The sequence below is a fragment of the Aegilops tauschii genome, chromosome 6 (assembly GCF_002575655.3).
Source record: "Aegilops tauschii subsp. strangulata cultivar AL8/78 chromosome 6, Aet v6.0, whole genome shotgun sequence".
Lineage (NCBI taxonomy): Eukaryota > Viridiplantae > Streptophyta > Magnoliopsida > Poales > Poaceae > Aegilops > Aegilops tauschii.
In genome coordinates, this window is record NC_053040.3 from 439,712,743 (window position 1) to 439,719,486 (window position 6,744).

The following is a 6,744-nucleotide window of genomic DNA, read 5'->3' on the forward strand; positions in this document are numbered from 1 at the left end:
TCTCGTTCGGCGTTTGGTGGATAGAACGAAAAGAGAGGGCATGCAAGTGGGTGGGACCCGGAGAAAAAGGGAGGAAAGAGAGAGTGGGAGGCTGACTGTGGGCCAAATGCATGCAAAATCTTCTCTCTCCGCCCCCAGGTGCTCCCCGATGGGCTGGGTTCTGCATGAGAGTGCCGGCGCTAGTTTTTGTGAAATCCGGCGAAAATCAAGAGTCTGAGGGCGTGGCTGGGACATATTTTTACTGCCGCGACTAAAAAGTGGTCCTGGGGGCCTTCTTGGGGGGGGGGGGGGGGGGGGGGGGGGCTAGTGGAGATGCTCTAAACCACTGAAAGAACAGCTAAAAAAGCAGTAAGCAACGTCCAGTCCCCCAAAGACAGGCACAACGTTTATTAGAATTACAAGTCAACAGTCTTAACAAGCAGACTACATAAAAATCTCGACTGATTCAAGAAAATTTTGCACCATAGTACAATGAACTGAACGTCACTCCACTGGTCCGTCGCGAGGCCTCTTCACAAACGGCAGCACTGGGCCCGGAGAACTCGACATCAGACAAAGGCCTCTGCGCCGCCGGCTGTGCCACCCCCTCATCCAACGGGCGACTATCAGGAGTGAACGGGCGCACGACCGAATCCGGCGAGCTTACTACTGACCCTGCCGCCCCGGGGCCGCCGCCGGCCGAAACGGAAGCCCCCGAACGCGCTGCCGGATCGTTGGCCGCCGACGCCGATCTGCAGTACCGGCGAGCGGAGCGAGCTCGTAAGTTACAGATTCCAACGAAGAACAATACAAAGGAGCCGAGTTTCACTCACCCGGATTCGAGCGCCGGCGCCGCCGCAGCTGAAATCTCCATGAGCAGAGCCTGACCGACCACGGGCGCGCACCACTGCCTCCGGCTCAGCGTTGTCTTTGCCCCAAAATCGGAAAAGGGATCTCGTGCTAGACGTAGGACGCGAGAGCGGCCGTACTGCGCCCAACCTGGGTACACGCCACCCAGCCGTATCGTACAGAAATTCTGTCGGCCAAAGCCAGGGCCCGGCTGCCCAAATGTATTACTCCCTCCATTCCACAATGTAGTGCTTCCTCTATCTCCGTGCTTCAACTTTGACCGTAAATTTAACTACCAAGACCGATTGCGGCGGGAGCAAAAATTATATCAGTGAATTCATATTCGAAAGAAGTTTTTAATTATGTAATTTTTTCACCCGCCGCAGTCGGTCTCGTTCGTTAAATTTATGGTCAAAGTTCGACCTCGGAAAGCGCGGGCGCACTATATTTTAGAATGGAGGGACCGGCCCTACGTACGGACCGGCCCTACGTACGTCAAAAATCGTACCGTGGCGAGCCCACTAGATGCGACTTGGGCGTTGTATTTGCTTGTATCCAGCTGTGTATTCACGTTTTATTGGCTTTGACGCTTTCATTGACACAGATCGCCTCGCGCGCAGCGGCCGTCGATGCGCTGCGTGCACCTGCCGCTGCGTGCAGGACCGCCGCACTCGTGCCACGCGTGCGTGGCTATTTTATGGTTCCGAAAATCATAGACCTACGCAAGCTTTTACGTGTCCCTACGTAACTCCCTTCCACCAAAACTAAACGCTCCCCCTGATTTTCAGAGGGTGGGCCGGCGCCCTCACTAATACCCAATTAACTGTTGCCAAATCATCCTTTACTTAAGATACGTAACAATCTGCCCGTAGATGTAGCATTGCTCTTTTATGTCGGCCGATCCAGTTCGTCGCTTTGGTCGTGAGCCATGACGCAATTTTCCACGCGCGCTTGACGAGCAGATTTGATTTCCTGGCACGATATCGATATGGATCGGATCCCATCAGCGTGCGCAGGAGTCAAAGATTCAGATCACGGGCTTCCGATCGCATGCAAACCAGTGTACGTACGTATATGACTGGAGCTGCCTGCCATTGCGCCTCAAGTGACTGCATCGTCTTGTGCAACAGATGGCCGGACGGTCTCCCTGGCTAGCTAGCTCAAGTGGGCATTGTATAATCCACTGCAAAAAACAAAGAGGAAGATCTAACTGCGACGACACTAGGTCTGGGAAGATCTTCCCTTGGGATCCACGGCAAGCTAGCGCCCAAGAGATCGATCGCAACCGAAAGAGGTCGGGATCGACGAGATGACAAGTGTTCAAAGCACGCTGCCGAACACGAACAGTATACATCGAGGACTCGAGGCGATGCCCTCGTCGATCTGTCGCATAGCAGAAGCACGCGCGAGGCCGCACAGTAGTGGAGGAGACCTGACGTACCCGAGGAGTTGGAACAGAGTGCTGTGCTTTCGGCAATGTGTGACACTATAAGTGGTTAGTAAAATAAAACCTCAACATTGCGATGAAACGGGTCCTGATTGTGTCCTTGTCGATTTGCATGTCATCAACATTGTTCGTTACGGCATCTTCAACGTTGACCTGCAAACCTCCGGATCGCGTGGTGCCTGCGAAAGCTATCCAACGCGGTTATGTATCCCCCACGGGGCGGTCCAGACATGATTTCCCCCACAAACCGAAGACAAAAATGGAGGAGATTTGCGAGAGTCCGGACTGATCTCAAACCCTCTTCTGACCACCTTGGCTCACCAAAAACCCCTCGCCCTCCCGCGCGTTTCCGGTCAGCACCGCTTCAGAGCGTCAGCACCCGCATTCATGCACAGTCAGAGCGGACGCGACGGCTCACTGGCGCCGGCAATGAAGCCGCGCGCCGGCTGAGAGAGCGCCGCCCTCGCCGCTTCCCTGTGTAGGCGACTGCCGCACATTCAAATGACACGACGACCGCCCGTCCGTCCTTCTGTCGCCCGCATTGATGGCATGCGGTTGCCGAGGTGTCTCCTCCGGCGCCACCTGTCCGTCCCTTTGCCGCCCATCGGTGCTATATAAACCGTTGCCCCGGCCATAGCCACATTCATCCTTCTCCGCACCAGTCCCCGCCATGGATCCCTCCGCATCCAAAGCTCTCTGGGACGGGCTGACGTCGGAGCAGAAGAAGGCCATGGACGCCATTGTTGCCGACTGGCAGGCTGGCAAGCAGCCGGAGGACACCTACGACGACGACGTGCATATGGAGGACGCCTCCTCCGACGAGCCAACACCACCGTCCTCTTTCTCCGTGGCACCCTCATCCTCCACTCCACCCTCGCTAGTGCATTGCATCATGGCCATCGACGAGGCTCGTGCCATTATATGGATATGGTGCAGGAGGAGCAGTTCCGGGAGGCGCAGGACGACACAGACTACAATCACAACCTCCTTCAGGAGCATCTGCAGGCGGAGGAGCAGGTCGCTGCCGGCAGCGGTCGCGCCGGATGCGGACCTGGCGGAGCAGGAGGCGCTGTTCGAGTCCTACCGGTCTGCCCGCGAGATCCGCCTCGCCCGCTACCTGTACCGGCAGCGGGTGGCGGAGGTGGCGGCCGCTGGCAAGGAGTGCGACAACGAGGCGGGCGATGTGTGTTTTTCGGCGACACCAATGATGATGAGGACGCGCCCCAGCGCCACGACTAGGAAGAAGCCAGCACGTCCGCGGGCGCCGACGGCAGCGAGGAAGAGTAGTGCACGGTAGGTCGCCGCCGCTTGTGTCCCGGGAAGGCCGTCGCTCCTCCCCTCCCGTCGACGCCAAACTTGGAGGCTGAGCATCTTCGGTCAATTAGTCGCTTGCCGACGACGTGGAGGCGGACAACTTCAGTTCCCGGGGCTCCGGAGGCGGAGGTTACGGAGGCGGAGCTGGAGAGCGCCGAGGCGGAACTCGAGACGGTGAAGGTTCAGTTCTCAGGGCTGATTGCTGGACACGGGAACCGGACGCCGGCGATCATTTAGATTAGGTATTAATTATACTCCAGAGCACGCCTAGCACCACTTTGATGTACTTGTAATGAAATCCGTCATGTTTATATAAAATCCGATGTGTTTATATGAAATCCGGTCATGTTTGCACGAATTTCGTTTGGTTGGTTCAAGTTATTATAAAAATATATACGGCTGCGGTTGGATGGCGTCCTCCCACATCCGTGTCCACAGACAGGTCCCCTTATCCGCGGACAGATGCGAGAGAAAATTTGCGGGTTGCTGTTGCAGATGCCCTTAGAGCAACTCTAGCAGACCCCGCAAAAGACGCGAAACCGCAAAATTCCGACGAGTATGAGGGCTCGGCCCAATTTTCCGGCCAGAACAGAGCCCGCATACTCGCCCGGCCCGTAAAAAAAATTGCCGCGGCCCGCAAACCGCACGCCCCGACCACTATATCTACGGTTCCGCGACGCGTTTGTGGGTCAAAACCCTATCCCCCGCCGCCGCCGAGCCATGCAATTCCCCACTCCTTCTCCACATTTCTCGCCGCCGGCGACCACCTCCCCGCCTCCATCCGCCATGTGGGGCCGCATGTGGAGCTCCGGCGGCGGAAGCGATCCCGAGCGCGAGCGGCGCGTCCGGTCGGACGGCGCGTGGAAGCGCGGGGCCCAGAAGTGGACCAACCGCGGCCCGTCGCCGCCAGCGAGCTTCTGCATCCGCGAGACGGAGGAGTACGACTGACGGCACGGCCGTACCCCATCCTCTGCCGCGTCCTTCTCCTACGCCGGGAGCTCCTCCTGTTCCGGCGCAGGCCTTCTCCGCGTGAAGAGGGAGTGGTCGGAGGAGCCGGAGGAGCCGGACGACTTCGAGTTCGTCCCCGTCAAGGAGGAGCCCGCTCCGCTCGGCCGCCGCGGAGTCGTTGAGTCGGAGGACTTCGTCGCCGACGTCGACGCGGTAGCGGCCGCCATTGCCAAGCGGAGCGTGCGCGAGGAGGCGGAGCGCCGGCGCCACGCCGAGGAGCTCGAAGACCTCCAGTGGCGGCAGACGGTCGCCGCCAACCTCGCCGCCAAGGAGAAGGACGAGGAGTGGCGGCGCATCCACGAGGAGCAGAGGGCGAAGTACATCGACCTCTGCAGCTCCGGCGAGGAGGATTGAGCTCCTCCACGGCGTCGTCCATGGCTGCGAGCTCGCCGCCATGAGATCCCCACCCCTCTAGTACTAGTATTGATGTAGTATGTAGTATGAACTAGTGTTTATAGTGTTTGATCATGTAAAATCTATGTAGTACGTGATGAACTACTCGCGTCCACGAGGTGCAATTTCTCCCGCGAAACTGTTTTTTTCAAATTATGCAGTTTGAGATATGGTTTCTGTTTGGCTGCTCTAGTTTTCGACCCGCAAATGAGATCTTCGTGAAACTGCAAACGCGTTTTGCAGGGTCTGCTAGAGTTGCTCTTAGCGATGTACATTATTCTACAAGTCATCAAGTGAGCAGTGGAGGATGACACAGCATACAGTGTGTATGCATGCAAGCTTTCACTAGGCTCTAGATAAATCCACACTAGCTATCTTAGCTAGAGGCACGAAATTTCGTCGTAGCCGTACGGCGTGTCAGCCTGCTGCTGGCCACATTCGAATCTAGCTGTGAGCTGTGTGTGTTCGGCTTCAGTGCGCCCAATATATTCTACAACCAACCAGCCAATCGATACTTGTAAAGCCAGACGGTCCAAAAACAAATTCGATCCCCTTTCAATTTATGCAGGCCAAGTATATATAAGCACGTGAGATTTCTGGGATTGTGATCTACTCCTATATATTTCTAGGTACATATGCCTAACTTTAGTCCAGGAAATGAAACGGCCGGGAATCCAAATCTAGTCCGTCCTGCCGGGCTGCTGCCGGCCTCGTTCCCAGACAGCGCACGCAAACCTTAATCGGTCAAGGTAACTTAAACGAATGTCATCTCCTGTTTCTATAACAGATCGCTTTACAAAAGCAGAATGCTAGCCCTAGTCGCGATTCCCTCCGGATAAGATCAATCGTTCCTCTTGTGAACAATCCCGGCAGCTTCATCGAGCATTGTTATCTGTGAGGCAAATGCATGCCAACACTTGCATGTTATGGTAGTGGTCGAATAACTTTGCCTTCTTGCACACGCATGCAGATAATATTTGCATATGTGCTCCTGTTAACTTCTTGGCGGGAATTCCAGATAGGAATCGAGGAAGTAATTAAGTATCTGATGACGACAGTAGAATCTGGCTTTATGCACCAATAGATATATGAGTTCTTTTATAAACACAGTCGCAACAAATGATTGGTTGGACATGACTGGGTCAGAACCTGCATGCACTAGAAAAACGCCCGTGCGTTGCAACGGGGGCCACATTAATTTTAAGAGTCCAATATTAATATTCTCATACATATCAAGTGACATTGACGACCTTTTTTACCATCAAATTCTCACACACACACTCTCTCCCTCCCTCTTCCTCACTCTCTCTCCCCTCTTCCTCTCTCTCCCACTAACACACACACACACATATCCATCTTATTGGGTACGGGACCATAATCCATTTATTTCACACACACACGCTAGTGCATAACAATATGGATTATGTGTATTATATTTGCCACCACAACTGAGGGAATTAATTTCATGTAAATCGGCCAGCCATAGCTCCAAGTATACGCAGAGGAGGTGGCCTGGGTCGGCGTCGGCGCCGTCCGGCGCGGGCCACGGGCCCGCTTCCAAGTGCGTCTGTGCGCCGGCCACCCACGCCGGGTCCTTCAAGTGCCGCTTCCACCGCACCAACTCCCAGGGCCACGCCCAGGGAAGCCGCCCTTCTTCGCCCCTTCACCGGCCGCGGCCAACGCAGTGCCGCGGCACCCGGCCTCGCCGTCCTCGTCCTCCGGCACCGTCGCGATCCAGTGACGCAGCCCAAGCA

The 6,744-nt window shown here is 55.8% G+C and overlaps 1 long non-coding RNA gene across 1 annotated transcript; it reads right to left on the bottom strand.

The window, feature by feature from the left end:
- Positions 1 to 349: 349 nt before the first annotated feature.
- LOC120966588 (uncharacterized) lies at positions 350 to 1,026 on the bottom strand. The gene is made up of 2 exons (XR_005760632.2): positions 813 to 1,026; positions 350 to 731 (listed from the first exon to the last, which is right to left on the bottom strand). It is a non-coding gene; the product is annotated as an uncharacterized lncRNA (long non-coding RNA).
- Positions 1,027 to 6,744: the final 5,718 nt, after the last annotated feature.